This window comes from Theropithecus gelada, chromosome 14 (genome assembly GCF_003255815.1).
Source record: "Theropithecus gelada isolate Dixy chromosome 14, Tgel_1.0, whole genome shotgun sequence".
Lineage (NCBI taxonomy): Eukaryota > Metazoa > Chordata > Mammalia > Primates > Cercopithecidae > Theropithecus > Theropithecus gelada.
Genome location: NC_037682.1, coordinates 111,909,831 through 111,926,507, shown reverse-complemented (window position 1 = coordinate 111,926,507; position 16,677 = coordinate 111,909,831). Strand labels below are relative to the sequence as shown.

The 16,677-nt window shown below is 36.2% G+C and overlaps 1 protein-coding gene across 3 annotated transcripts in view; it reads right to left on the bottom strand.

The window, feature by feature from the left end:
- Positions 1–16,677, bottom strand: part of ARHGEF12 (Rho guanine nucleotide exchange factor 12) — a 148,826-nt gene that overhangs the window by 100,577 nt on the left and 31,572 nt on the right. Inside the window, exon 1 of one of the 3 annotated variants that reach the window (XM_025356039.1) lies at positions 262–454. The exons of the other annotated variants lie outside the window; for them this stretch is intronic. The gene's annotated coding sequence lies outside the window, so the exon portion shown is untranslated. Of the gene's footprint in view, positions 1–261; positions 455–16,677 lie in introns of those variants that run through there. 3 annotated transcript variants of the gene reach the window in all.

The window sequence follows — 16,677 nt, the reverse complement described above, 5'->3', positions numbered from 1 at the left end:
AAAACCTTTGTTCTAAAGCTAAGCAATTAAGGTACGGGTTTTCAAAACTAGGAATTTTCTTCCTTAGGTCAAATTAGGTTTTTTAAAACATGATAAAAATCCTAAAAGCTATTGTGAGAAATAACAATGAACAATGTAAAAATATCCTTTTCCTTTTTATTTTATTCCTGTTACAGGTACATCCCTTTCACTGAAGCTATTTTTCTACCATTTTGCTCCATTTTATACACGACCCAGAAAACAAAGACTGCTGTAGATTACCTGGATCACCGGACAAATCAGCAGACAAGCAAAAGCTCAAAAGGCTCGTTTCCATGGAGTAGAAGAAAATGAAATCCTCACCAAAATACCACTCCCTTAGCAATCCTAAGCTTTTTCTTTACATATACATTCGATATCCTTGGAAAGGCATTTGTCAGATGATTTTACTGACCACAAGAGGGATGGTAAGAAGAAACCCCACCTCTTCTCCCACCCCCAATCATCTACCATCATCATCCGAAGCCCAACACTGCGCTGCTAATGGAAAGACAGAGAACAGCATCCATGTACATTTCCCTAGAATAACACTCAGGAAAATATACATAATATAAAGCAAGGATTTGGCTAATTCTTTAGCAGAACAGGCCAAATAGCTCCCATAAAATTAAAAATACTTGCAAAAAAGATTCAATTATAAAGCCACAAAAAAAACCCTAATTTTCTTCTTGAATACAGTATGATTTTTAAATTGGGAATTTCCCAAATACAGTGCCAAAAAATGGAGTCCCTCAAATACCTTAAAATTCAGTTGTTGTTACTGCTCCTTTTCGTAAAGCCAGATAAACCAAATAAGTTAGGATTTACCAAAAAAAAAAAAAAAAATCTTTTGTTGGTAGTATTACCCCTTCAAAGAAAATCTGGGACAGGAGGTGGGAGTAAAGGAGAAACAGATTTAAAACATGGGGGGAGGAAAAATATTTTCTGCCCCAATAAGCCTAATTAAGTCTGTAAGCAAGACTGGGAGGATTGAAATTTCTTCATGCTACTCTGTCTGTTTGTGTTTGATTATTGTGAATCTTCCCAGGTCTCAAACTATGCCCTAGGCATTATGTCTGGCATTCTGTTAACTATAGCAGCCTGGCCACTTACAGTAGAATGAGGGAGGAACAAGAGACAGACTCATGCAATCTAATCCCTAGAAGCCATGTAATTTTGCTAAAACAATAATTTGCCTCAAACACTGCTCTAAAAAATGCACTGGTATACTAAGAAGACTCAACCTCTACTTTCCTTTTCTGAAGCATCAACCCAACTTGACAATTTGCAGGCACACAATTTCTGGGATCAATATATAAGTAATGAATGAAAAACATGCTGTTTTATAAAACATACTCCTTAAAACATTTGAATATATCTAATTTATAATAGTTAAATCCCAGTAATCACTTTATCCACATAAATTATAGCTCAAGGTTCTGTGAATTTTGAAGGAACTCACAGAACCTCACAACTACAGTTAGTGATCTATGAAGAATCAGCTTCCAGGGAACACATACCTTGGCAAAAGTAGTCAAAAAATATATATGATATATAGGTACAGGTATAATATATATATTACACAAAGGTATAGATATGTATTTAAAAGGTTCTGTATATCTTCTACACTATAGACTAATGATTCTCACATGGAATGAAAGAACAAATTTATCGAACCCTGTAAGCAGTTACTAAAGAAGTAGTTACTGATCAAGACAATAGTCTAGATTTGCTAAAAACAAGGCAGACTAGACTACTGCCTGCCGCTATCATTACACTTCCTCCACCTATACCGAGGTCTCATGTTTCTCTGATGCTTGGCACTTTCTGACCAGCCCAAGGATCCTAAGAAACACTAAGCTCCCCATATGTCAAAGCCTGTGTTGGCTGATGTGGCAATTTCTCACACAGGACAGCTTAGAACTTGAAGCCAACTAATTTCATGTCTCAACATCGCTATCATCCTAGATCACCAAACAAAACTTTAGTCATCCATTAATCATGTGACATCTCTCTTCCAAAAAAATCTTCCACTGTTCCCCTCTCTATCAAACTTTTTCACTGTGTACTCTAGGACAGGAGTCTCCAACTCCTGGGCTGCAGACAATACCGGTCCATGATCTGTTAGGAATCAGGCCACACAGCAGGTGGTGAGCAAGTGAAGCTTCAGCTGTATTTACAGCTGCTCCCCATTACTCACATTACCACCTGAGCCCCACTTCCTGTCAGATCAGTGGCGGCATTAGATTCTCAGAGGAGCAGGAACCCTATAGCGAACATGAGAGGGATCTAGGTTGCACGCTCCTTATGAAAATCTAATGCTTGATGATCTGTCACTGTTTCCCATCACCCACAGATGGGACCGTCAAGTTGCAAGAAAACAAGCTCAGGGTTCCCACTGATTCTACATTATGGTGAGTATATAATTATTTCATTATATATTACAATGTAATAATAATCAAAATAAGGTAGACAATAAATGTAATGCGCTTGAATCACCCTGAAACCATCCCACTACCTGTCCTCCCCCGATCACCCTCCTAGTCCCACTGAAAAACTGTCTACAACAAAACTGGTCCCTGGTGCCAAAAAAGTCGGGGACCGCTGCTCTAGGACTCTTTCCACAAGAAACCAAATACCACTACACTCTTAACTTCATAGAATGCACTCCAAACACTGCCTTAACCAACACCTCGCTCTCCCGCAAAGACACTGTTTCCCTTACTGCCTTTTCTTTTTTTTTTTTTTTTTTTTTCCTGAGACGGAGTCTGGCTCTGTCACCCAGGCTGGATGGAGTGCAGTGGCCTGATCTCCGCTCACTGCAAGCTCCGCCTCCTGGGTTTGCACCATTCTTCTGCCTCAGCCTCCTGAGTAGCTGGGACCACAGGCACCCGCCACCATGCCCGGCTAATTTTTTGTATTTTTAGTAGAAATGGGGTTTCACCGTGTTAGCCAGGATGGTCTCAATCTTCTGACCTCGTAATCCACCCGCCTCGGCCTCCCAAAGTGCTGGGATTGATTACAGGCGTGAACCACTGTGCCTAGCCCCCTTACTGCCTTTTCTAATGGAAGCCACCCCTTATTCCAAATCCCAATGCTTTCAGAGGCCAGAGGAAATTTACAATTTTCTTAATTTTTCTGACTATCCAAATAACCAATGCATATATAAAAAGGTGCTCAACTTTAAGGAAATGTAAATTAAAACCACAATGAGAGAGAGAGAAATAGAATGAATGAATATATACAGTACTTATGAAGATATAAAGCACCTAGAAACTACATCCACTGATCAGAATATAAATTGGTACAATCACTCCAGAAAAGTATTAGGTAAAATCAGCTAAAGCTGAACCAGCAAATTCCACAACTAGGCAGAAATGTGTATGTATGTTCACAAAAAGACATGTCCGTGAAGGTTCCCAAATAGCACTGTTAGTAATAATACCAAACTAGAACTACCTAAATGTCCATCTGCAGTAGAATGGATTTTTAAAACTGCCATACACTCATACATTAGAATATTAGTCAATAATGCAAATGAATTGTGACCACTCATACAGATAAATGTCATAAACAATTCAAAAGAAAGACACTAGATTAGAAAAGAGCACATACTGCACGACTCCATTTCTATAAAGAACAAAAGCAGTCAAAAGTTAAACACGAGTTACCATACGACCTACAATCACACTCTTAGGTATTTACACAAGGGACTTGAAAACTTATATCCACACAAAAACCTGGTCATGGACATTTACAGCAGCTTTACTCCCAATGCTAAAAACTGAAAGCAACTAACAATGGCCTTTAATGGGGGAATGAAAAAACAAATTATGATTCATCCACACAATGGAATACTACAACATTTTTTAAAACAAATGAACTATTAATTTACACAACATGGATGAATCCTAAATACATTTTACTACATGAAAGAAGCCTGATACAATCTTTGGATTTTTCATGTATTTTACTACATGGAAAAATCCAAAGACTGTATCATTTCATTTATACAACACTCTGGAAAATGCAGAAGTAGAGAGACAGAAAATAGATTAGTAGTTGCTAGGGACTAGAGGAGAGGAGAGTGTTTGACTACAAAGGGGATGCACAGGAGGACAATTAGGGTGCAGGATCTGCTCTGTATATTAGGGTGGTGAATACATGACCCATTGCATTTGTCTGAACCCACAGAACGGCATAGGACAAAGAGTGAACTTCAACAAATGTTAACCAAACAACAACCACTAACATCAACCAAAATGTCAGAAGATCCCAAGATGAAATGTGGATTGCAACAAATGAAGCTAACTGTATTATAAATGTATGACATAACTTCATTGAAGGGGTGGTGAAAAAGGAGCTAACCTAACAAACTTTGGAACACGGTGTTTTGACTTGAAATTGTAAGGCTAATGACAAAAGAAATTGTACATAAATACTGTACTCATGGGGTTTGGGGTAATAATTCTAAATTTGCTTTTCATGTGTACATGGGTTGAACAAATAAGTGAATGGATAATGGGGTGGCTGGAGCCAGGTTTCTCATGGTCGGACAAGGAAGTCACAGATTAACAAGAAACGAGGACTAGAGTGCACCTTGTGGTACTGGATTATAATCAGAGACATCAATATCAACTCGTTTAACTTAACATATATGCAAACTGATACATATAGAAACAATTAAGAGATGTATGTGTATACATGGGTTAGTATACACACAGATATTACCTAGCTCTGTCCCCTGAGAGGGCCTAAAAGCAATGATACTCCAATAGCAATGAGCACACCTAGTAACTACATTTTGGTTCCTAAATAAAAGGAATGCTAGTTCCTTCAAATGGCTGATTCTACAGCTGGCGCAAAGAGAATACAAGATGAGCCTGGAGCATCTTATAGTACATCAGGAGATGTTCAAAAAACAAAAGAGACATAAACACTAACCGGAAAACCTTCCCAATAGTCAAAGTTGGAACAATATAAGCAAAAGAAAAGAAACCTAGCATTAGAACTCAAAGTAGAGAATAAACATACATGAGTCTATACTGATATAAATGACTGAATAAGCAGAGAAATGTGGGGAAAGATCCAAATCTTCCTTACAGAATAATTTCAAACCATATGTGTAGATATCTCCCCCTTCCCAAAGTACGAGTTGGACTAACAGAGAATAGTGAAGAAACCTAGCAAACACTATCTCAACCAAGTGGTCATGGTTAACATCATCAGTGATGCCACGTGGACATCATGCACACCTGATGAGAGGAAAAGGGGATTCTTTCCAGAAACACATAACCCAGTCTAATACTGAGAAACAGCAGCAAACCCAGACTGGGGGACATTCTACAAAGTCCTCAGGGATGGCAAGGTCGTGACAAACAAGGAAAAACTGAGAAACTGTCACAAACCAAGAGACTGGGGAAACATGAAAACTATAAGCAATGTGGTATTCTAAAATTTGATCCTAGAACAGAAAGAAGTCATCAATGAAAAAGCAGGAAAAATCCAAACGAAGTACGAAGTTTACTTAACAGTAATATACGGAGGTCGGTTTCTTAGTTTTGACAGATAATACCACCATAACGTAAGATGTCAGCAATAAGGAAAACTAGGTGTGGGGTATGGGAACTCTATGTGAGATTTCCCATATTTGTGCAACTTTTCTCTAAATAAAAAATTAATCCAAAAAAAGTTTAAGGATTAATCTATGGTACTAGAAGTCAGAATAGTGGGTACTCTCAGGGGGCAGTGAATTTAATTGCTTGTTGAAAAACATTTCCACAAAGAAAACTCACTTCACTGGTGAATTATCACAAGCATTTAAAGGAAGAGATAACAATTCTACACATGACAAATGAAAGTGAAAACACATGACACTTCCCAAAAAATTTTCTGAGGCCAACATTGTCTCAGTATCAAAACAAGGCAATGACATTACAAGAAAACTGAACACAAATATCCCTTGGGAACAAAGGAACAAGAACAATCATCAAAATATTAGTAAACCAAATCTATCAATAAATAAAAAGAATAATACATAATACATAATAAAGAGACCATTAGGATAAACCAAATGGGGTTTATCCTAAGAATGCCAGGTAGGTTTAACACTCAAAAATCAATGTAATTCACTGTATCACCAGTCTAAGAAAGAAAAGCCTCAGATGAAAATACCTCCTGGCAAATTAAAAAAAGAAAGAGAAAAAAGAAAAGCCATATGATCATCTAAACAGATACAGAAACAGCATATGACTAAATTCAGTATCTGTTAATTATAACATTTCGTACAAGCTAGGAATAGAAGGTAACTTCTCCAAACTGATAAAGAGTACGGAAAAAAAAAAAATCATACTTAATGGTAAAATACTGAATGCTTTCCATAAGATTGAGAACAATGCAAAGATGTCTACATGTCTGCTTTCACCGCTTCTTTTAACATTTTAGCCAACTAAGTAAGACAGTGAAAATAAATATATAAAAGCTTATACCTTTTAAAGTAAAACTTTTTAATAACATGATATTATGTAAAACTCCAGAGATCTATATAAAAAAGCACCAAAAAGCAAGTTTAGTAACAGTAAGATCAACATACAAAAATCAATTGTATTTCTACATATTACCAATAAACAATTAAAAATCAATTTTTAAATGCTATTTATAACCTCAAAACACATAAACTTAACAAACCATGTGCAAGCCCTGTATGCTGAAAACTATGTAACATTTATAGAGAAATTAAAGAAGACTACTTAAATGGAGAGAGAGATTATGCCAATGGATTGGGAGACGTAATTTAAGATGTCAATTCTCCACATTCTGATTGAGATTCAACACAATCACAAAATCCCAGTCTGTTTTCTTTAAATAGAAATTGACATGCTGACTCTAACATTCATATGGAAATGCAAAGATCTAGAAGAGCCAAAACAATTTTTAGGAAAACAACAAAATTGGAAGACTTATATTACCTTATTTAAAGACTTAAAGCTTAGGTAATAAAGACATAAGGATAGGCATACTGATCAACAGAACATAATAAAGAAACCATAAATACAACTATACATAGACAGTCTATTAAGTTTTTAACACAGATGCCAAAGCAATTCAATGGGAAAAGGACAGTCTTTTCTGCAAATGGTACTGGAAAACATGCCAAAACACGCACAAACTTTAATCCTTTCCTCACGCCATATACAAATGTTAACTTGATACAAATCACAGGCCTAAACATAACAGCTAAACTATACAACTTCTAGAAAAAATTAGGAGAACATCTTCTGCAACCTTAGGTTAAGTCAAGATGTTTAAGATAGGGACCAAGAAACATGAACACAAAATAAAGAGTTGATACACTGAACTTCATCAAAATTAATAATTTATGCTCTTTGAAAGGCACTGTTAAGGAAATAAAAGGACAAGCCACAAACAGAAAGAAAAACGTTTTCTAAATGTAACTGACAAATGACCCATATCTTACCTCTCAATAATAAGACAAAGACAAGCCAACTTCTTAAAAGATTTGAACAGACACTTCACAAAAGAGAACACAAGGCCAATAAGCAAATGAAAAGTCCTCAATATCATTAATCATTAGAGAAATGCAAATAAAAAGTAGAGTGAGATGCCATTCACACCCACTACAATGACTAAAATTAAAAAGACTGATACTACCAAGTGTTGATGAGGATGTAGAACAAGTGAAACTCTTCCACATTTCTAGTGGGAATGTAAAATGACAGAGGCACTTTGGAAAACAATTTGGCAGTTTCTTATAAAGTTAATCAAGGCCAGGTGTGGTGGCTCACGCCTGTAATCCCAGCACTCTGGAGGCTGAGGTGGGAGGATCCCCAAGTTCAAGACCAGCCTGGACAACATAGTGAGACCCCATTTCTAAAAACGTAAGTAAGAGAATTTTTTAAAAGTTAATTGTATATTTACCATATGACTCAGCAATTCTACTCTGAGATGTTTACCAAAGAGAAAGGAAAATACATTCTACACAAAAACTTACAGGAAAATGTTCAGATTTATTCAAAATAGCCAAAAACTGGAAACAATCCAAACCTCCACCAACAGGTCAATGGATAAAGAAATTGATTTATTCATACAATGTAATACTATTATGGCAAGAAAAAGGAACAAACTACCACTATATGAAACAAATTGGATGCATCTGAAAAGTATTAAGCCTAAAGAAAGAGAAGAAAGCCTGGGCATAGTGGCTCATGCCTGTAATACCAGCACTTCGCAGGGATCAAGGCAGGAGGATCACTTGAGCCCAGGAGTTTGAGGCCAGCCTGGGCAACACGGCAAGACCCCATCTCTACAAAATACTAAAAAATTAGCTAGGTGTGGTGGTGTGCACCTGTGGTCCCAGCTACTTGGAAGTCTGAGGTAGGAGGATCACTCGAACCCAGGATATTAAGCCTGCAGGGAGCTGTGTTTGTGCCACTGTACTCCAGCCAGCCTGGGTAACAGAGACTGCCTTAAAAGAAAAAAAAAAAAAAAACCAGAGAAGACAGACACAAAAAGATTACATACTGTACACGATTTCATTTATATGAAGTAGGAAAGGCAAAACTATTGTGACAGAAAGCAGAGAGAATTTTTTGGGGGTGATGGAAATGTTATATACCTTAATTATGCTGGTTGTGGTGGTTAAAAAGTATACATACTTGTCAAAGCTCATCAAAGTACACAGTTAAAATGAGTGAACTTAAGGAAGTCAGTATATCAAAGAGACCTGCACTCCTATCTTTATTGAAGCACTATTCACAATAGTCAAGATTTGGAAACAACCTAAGTGTCTATCAACAGACAAATGAATAAAGAAAATGTGCTACATATACACAATGGAGTATTACTCAGCTATATATAAGAATGAGATCCTGTCACTTGCAACAACATAAACAGAACTGAAGGTCATTATGTTAAGTGAAATAAGCCAGACACAGAAAGACAAACTTCACATGTTCTCATTCATTTGTGGGAGCTAAAGATTAAAACATCTGACTCATGGAGACAGAAAGATGTTTACCAGAGGCTGGGAAGGGTAGTAGGGGGTTGGGGAAGTTGGGATTGTTAAAGGATACAAAAATATAGCTCAATAGAATAAGATCTAGTATTTGACAGAACAGGGTGATTACAGTCAACCATAATTTACTGTCAATTTAAAAATGACTAGAAGAGTATAATTGGAATGTTTGTAACATAAAGAAAGAATAAATGCTTGAGGTAATGGATACCCCATTTACCTCAGTGTGATTATCATGCATTGTATCCCTGTGTCAAAATATCTTGTGTACTCCATAAATATAAATACCTATGCCCATAAAAATTATAATATAACGATGAATTTTATATGTAAATTATATCCCAAAGTCTATTTTTTAGAAGATAAAAAGAAGGAAATAAGTCCCAGTGTCTAGAATTTAAATCGTGGATAAACTGACCAGCCTCTCTAACTTCCTACTTAAAACAGGAACCTAAGTTTTTCCCTTAGATAAACAAAATCTTTAGAATTTGGCAGGAAAGGAAACCTTTATTACAAAAATACAATTTTAAAATACAATCTGAACATTTAAAAAATCTAATTCTCAACTCTGAACACATTATTTATAACATTTCAATGGGTGGTATATCAATATGATGATTTATTTAATAACTAAAGCCCAAGCAATTACCAGAGCAATTCACCTAACTAGGATATTCCTACCAGAACCAATACTTTACACTGGAGAAATCTGATAAACATTATTTTGGTGATCAAGGTCATCATCAATAGTCACATATCACGCTGGTAGTAAGTACCCTTGGCATGAGTTGATGAAGATGTCACTTTACCTCTGTGATCTTCCTTCCAACAACCCACACTCCAGTCTAATCCTACGAAAAACATCAAGCAAATTCTAATATAGGGGCATCCTACAAGAAACCTGACCAGTACTCATCTGACTGTCGAAACCATCAAGAACAAGAAAAATCTGAGAAACTGTCACAGCCAAGAGGAGGTTAAGGAACATGACAAACTAAATATAATGTGGTTTCTGAGGACAGGAAAAGAACAATAGGTAAAAACTAAGGAAATCTGAATAAACTACAGACTTTAATATTAATGTTAACACTGGTTCAGTATCAAATGTACGATACAAATGTAATATGTTAATAATAGGGGAATCTGAGCATGCGTATGGGGTGTATGTTCTTTTCTAGCTTCTCTTTTTCTGTAAATCTAGCCTTGTTCTCAAAAACAAACTTTTTATTTAAAAACAAAACAAAACAAAAGTCTACCCCATCAGAACTCGGAACACTACAGGTAAAGGAAAGTTGCAAAGGGGAAAGGAATCAAAAAAATAATTGTATGGGTGCTTTTTTAAAAGAATATCATTACAATGTTGGTAGAAAATATTGTAAAGCTCTTTTTTTTTTTTAACTATTTAATGGAAAAAGAGAAAACATAAAAGGAAAGGTCAAAAAGATGATCTAACAGGGATGTTAAAAATACTTCCCAATGCTTATACAGCTGTACTGGTGTTCTGACGTCAATCTCAAGACTCCCATGGATTATACCAACAATTCACTCTTTGGTGTTTGCTGTTTAAGTTTCAAAGTAAAACCAGTTGTTAATGAATGTTCACAGTTTCCATGATAAGGAGACTCACTCTGCCTAAAACCTGAGGCATACAGTGGCTAACTGTGGCAGGAGGAAGGGCAGAAAAAGAGTCATTCTGGGCATGCTTATTCGAGTTTAAATTAAGTCTTCTCTCTTAGCTCTTTGGGCCATTCATCTGCCCATTCGTTCTTTTCACTGAGAAACTAAAGTGAAAATACCAATCTCTTTCATTTTGTTGATAAATCTGAAGATCTCATGGGTAAAAGCAAATTACTAGTATACCCTTCTAAACTGAGAGTTGACATCCACAAATTTATGAAATTTCAAAGTACAGAATACCTGTATATTGTATGGTGGATTTACCTTAATAGAGCTATGTTAGTAATCTGAATCATTAATATGCATGACTCAATGTAATGAGTTAGTCATAAAAGCATAATCTTCACTGTAACCATCATATACGTTTTTCACATTTTAAAAGGAAAAATTTTTTTAAATATTTAATTTTTTTCTATGTTTGCAAGAACATGAGAACTGAGATCATTAAACTAAAAATCACGAGGTCCATTTTGCATACTGGAAGTTAACTTGTACTATGCTGTATTAGAAGAAAATAACTTTTATCACAACGCATATTTAAAATCCATATTTAGCTAAAATAAGGCCATCTACTCCAGAGGAGATTGATCCTTAGCCTTGTAAACCTTTAAAGCCAAGAAGAAAAATCAGCTGAAGAGCCTTGTAAACCTTTAAAGCCAAGAAGAAAAATCAGCTGAAGAGCTCAGTAGCTCAATGAAGTTGTTTTCATCAAATGTCATAACGTTCACACACATATTTAGCCACAAACAGTAACCCAACCGTATTGCCATAAGTACCCCACTACTCTTTATAGGTGCTTAAATAAAAATGAATGAACGTTTCTTCTGTATCCCTAGATAAAATTTCCCCAGCAATGTCAGAACTGCTGAATTGTGAGATATCTTTAAAAAATTCTAACTAGGCAATTCCTTTTTATGAAAAAAAGCACATCTAAAAGTCATAGCATCTCTCCTACACTGAACAATGGTTATACTCTGAAATGATCATAGGAAAAGGAAACAGGAGGAACCGTGCTTGGTTAACCAGCCACTAGATGGAAAAACATTTCGTTACGGGTGTCCATAAAAATACATTTTTTGGCTGGGCGCGGTGACTCATGCCTGTAATCCCAGCACTTTAGGAGGCCGAGGCGGGCGGATCACCTGGTGTCGGGAGTTTGAACCAACCTGACCAACATGGAGAAACCCCGTCTCTACCAAAAATACAAAATTAGCCGGGCATGGTGGCGCATGCCTGTAATCCCAGCTATTCAGGAGGCTGAGGCAGGGGAATCCCTTGAACCCGGGAGGCGGAGGTTGCGGTGAGCCGAGATCTCACCATTGCACTAGCCCAGGCAACAAGAGCAAAACTCCGTCTCAAAAACAAAAACAAACAAAACAAACATTTTTCATATTTTAATTATTTTCTCAAAGTAACTTTCTTAAATTGCCACCATTATCAAGATAATAGTTGCTCCCTGAAGAGAATATGGGGGAAAAAAAAACATACAAGTGGGGAAAAACATAGAAAGATGAAAAAACCCAAAGTCCTACCACCCATCATTATTCTGCTAGTTAAATAAATCATTATACAATTATATAATAGAATATCATACCAATAATAGAAATACATTTCCTAACTAGATGTTAATTCATTCACCAAACATGTATGTATTGAGAATCTATTATGTGCAGGCACTGTTCTAGGTGTTGGGAACGTAGCAGTGGATAAAACAAACATCCCTCATTTTACTCTTTGTGTTTTGCTGCCAGCATATTATATAGAACATTGTAGAGAACAGAATGTCGTATAGCCACAGAACATAGGTACTCACATGGAAATAAAACATATTTTAAAAAGTATATTGTTAAATGAAAATGGCAAGCTACAAAACAGCACCTATGGGGTGATTTCATTTTTGTAAAGACAGTTAATGGTGGCTAGCTCAGGTAAATAATATTAAACAACTGGGAGAGGGGAGAGACCTTGCCACTTTATATCTTGTATGGTTGAAAAGGATTAATCTAGGCCGGGCGCGGTGGCTCAAGCCTGTAATCCCAGCACTTTGGGAGGCCGAGACGGGTGGATCACGAGGTCAGGAGATCGAGACCATCCTCGCTAACATGGTGAAACCCCGTCTCTACTAAAAAATACAAAAAACTAGCCGGGCGATGTGGCAGACGCCTGTAGTCCCAGCTACTTGGGAGGCTGAGGCAGGAGAATAGCGTGAACCCGGGAGGCGGAGCTTGCAGTGAGCTGAGATCCGGCCACTGCACTCCAGCCTGGGCGACAGAATGAGACTCCGTCTCAAAAAAAAAAAAAAAGAAAAAAGAAAAGGATTAATCTAAACTGTATTTTATTACTAAAGCTGATAACAAGTCCGTGAAGGTTCATTAAGCTATTCTAATTTTTATCTATGTCAGAAATTTTATATAATAGTTATTTTAAAGCATTGTTATGCTTAGAAAAGATTACTTCTAAGAAAAACATCTTGTTTGAGTTTAGATTATACTGGTATTACTGAATAGCTCTTTTCAACATTTATTATTAATAGCTTATTTTGTGCATTTATTTTTAATTCTAGGGGTAGGTTCCTCAGTTAGAGTGCCCTTAGGCAGAAAATTATCAATAAGTTACAGTTTGATAATTTTTAAAAACTTCACATCTGAAGTCCTATGAAGTAGACAGGATAAGAGACATTGGGGATAAAGAGACAAAAGCTAAGGTAGAGAAGCTATATAACTTTTCCAAGGGAGTTCAGCTAACAAATGGTAGAGCCTGGATCTGAACTCAGGCCTATCTTATCATAAATCCTGCCTGCTTTCTACAAAACGTTGAAAAATTGTAGGGAAAAAAGCCCCATTAAAAACTGAGCACCTGCTTTACCATATAAAAAATAAGCTTCAGTCTTCCATAATTACATCTTTCAAATGCAGAAAGTTAACCAAGGACTCCTTTGGTTACTTGCCTAGATGTATTTGAGAGCAGAACTGAATTATACAAAGCAAACTAGTTAATAACACACTGGTAGAAAGCCTTGTCAGAAAGAACTTTGTACTGGGCCAGTATATGACAGTGTGTAGTGAAGCACAAATAACTGCAATCCAGAGGCATTAAGTAATTTCAAGCCAATGTTAAAGATGGTATATCTATATTAGAACATACAAATATTTTGGTTCCTGAATTAAAAAAAAAAAAAAAGATCACAGGAGATTAGAGAGTAAACAGTTCTAATCAAACTCAGACCGCAGTGCTCATAGTGGTAAGTAAAATAGAGATCGCTTTGGATTCATTTGTAACTATAAGGCATTTTCACTGTACTAGTGGTTACCTTATAGTTACTATTACTTTATCTAATGTTCCCTTGGAAGTTTTAGTGGCCTTCAGCGTATCACCAAAAATTTTAGTATTCAAAAGTTCATATTTGTTAATGCAAAAATGTTGAAAGCATCACTGCTCTAGGTTATAAACCAACTGGGTGCCTTACAAATTAGATCATAAGCTATCTAAATAACCTTGGCTTAGTTTTTCCAAAGAATCAGTTTTGGAGAGTGCTGCTTTCTGTTTTCCCCTTAGATTTTTAGTAACGGTCATTCAAAAAACCATTTGAAAAAGTGCTCTTTCACTTATGAAACTGTTATAGCAGATATTGTTCCCAATACCTTCTTGAAACCTTGGTGAACGGTATTTTTTTAATTTAATGGGAGTAAAATTAGGTTTGTCTCAAAGGAGGAAATACATGCACCAATAGAACCAAATCATATTTACCTTATTCCCACAGCATCGTGAAAGCAGAAAGGCTTAATCACAATGGCTGTATTAGCCCTCCTAATTATCATATTTGCACTCATCTCACTGTAATAACTTGATATTCTATTTTTAACATCTTTAATTGAGGTGAGTGTATGTTCATGTGCCTTTACTATGAATCATTTCACATCCTTTTTCAGGAAGTGGGGTATAAGGGTTATAATCTTTAAGAGTCAAAATAATAAGTTTATGTCTTAAGGTATTCTTTAAAGATAGAGTTTTTTGTTTTTTGAGACGGAGGTTCTCTCGTTATCCAGGCTGGAGTGCAGTGGCGCGATCTCAGCTCACGGCAACTTCCGCCTCCCGGGTTCAAGCAATTTTCCTGCCTCAGCCTCCCGAGTAGCGGGGATTACAGGCATGCGCCACCACGCCCAGCTAATTTTGTATTTTTAGTAGAGACGGGGTTTCTCCATGTTGGTCAGGCTGGTCTCAAACTCCCGACCTCAGGTGATCCGCCCGCTTCGGCCTCCCAAAGTGCTGGGATTACAGGCGTGAGCCACCGCTCCCGGTCCTAAAGATTCAGTTTTAATAAATGTCTATACTTTTAGTAGGGGGAAATCGGCATTTTTTCCCCCTAGAAAGAACTCTTTTTAGCACTGAATTTTTAATTAGGAAAAAACTCACGCACATATCTCACTTGATTCTGTGAGGTAGACAGTATAAAAGTAAATATTATTCTCCTTTTACAGATTAGGAGAACTAGGCTCAGAAAAGTTGACTTAATTATCATATAATTCTCGAAGGACGAAGCGGGGACTCATTTCCAGCAATTTTGACTCTAAGTTCCATATACTTTTCTCTATAACACACTACCTTAAATAGAACTGTCAGCCAAGACAATATAAAATTAAAAGGTGATAAGGAAAGGAGGGAAGGGCAGAGGGAAGGAGAGAGAAAAAAAAAATGAAAGGAGATTGGAATGGGGGATGGGAAGGAAGAAACAGGAAGGAAAAGAGTAAGTGAGGGAGGAGGAGAGGGAAAGAAAGAGACTGACCAACCATTCTAAAAGCAGAGAAAATCATGAAGTACCTAGAAATAAGCTTAGCTTAAAAAGTTTTAAGACTTTTGGATACAATTATAAATTACTATTGAAGACCATAAGGGAATATCTGGAATGTCTAAGGAAAAACCACATTCATATATAGGAAAACAATATCATAAATATGTCTATTTTCTCCAAACTAAACTAAATAGTCAATGCAATTACAATGTTAAAAAAAAATAAAACTTTTAAAGGAATCTGACAAGCTGATCCCAAAGTTCATATGAGAAAAGAAAAAGCTAAGAATAGCGATGAAAATTTTGAAGAAAAAAAACAAGGTAAGGGGACCTACTTTGCTTATGAAGCTAAAGTAATCTGGACAGTTTGGTGTTGGTACAGAAATAGTCAAACCAGAGGAAAAGATCAGAAAGTTCAGAAACAGACCTACAAACAATGGAAACATTATGTATGACAAGGATAGTGCTGCCCGTCAGCAGGGAAAAGACAGACTGCACAATGAATGGGGCAAGACAACTGATTCTCCACATGGAAGAATAAAACTCAATCCCTACCTCATATCATATTCATATTTTATTAACATTCATTATTAATAGTAACACTTATAAATTAGTAATTTTCATTGATATTTTGTTAATAAAACACATTGCTGAATATATAACATGAATTCAAATGTTAGGAAATTTAAAAATCTGCAAAAATTTCCATAATGTCTGAAGATACATAACATATAGCCAAAGTATAAAAACATGCATGGGAGCAACAAACACCAAATTTACTACGATGTTTACTTCTGGAAAGGGGCAGAAGAGAACTGGATCAGGGGAAAATACCCAGGAGAGCCTTGATTTCATCTCTAATTTTTATGTGTTTACCTTGTCCCCCAAAAAGATAATGCTAAGTAGTACATACATGGATGTACATTATATTATTTTCTTTTTACTTTATTGCCAAATATTCCAAGTATAAGACAAAAAAAAATAAAATTTAAAAATCAGATGTTGTAGCTACATTGAGACTTCTGTGTAGTAACACTGAGAGAGCAAGTTTCTCAGGTTTTTTCCTTTTTTTAAATTTAGAATTAATTAGCTTAAAGAATAAAAATTCTTGTATACCCCCAAACAGACTACTTCTGTTGAAATTGCATTACTCCGATCAG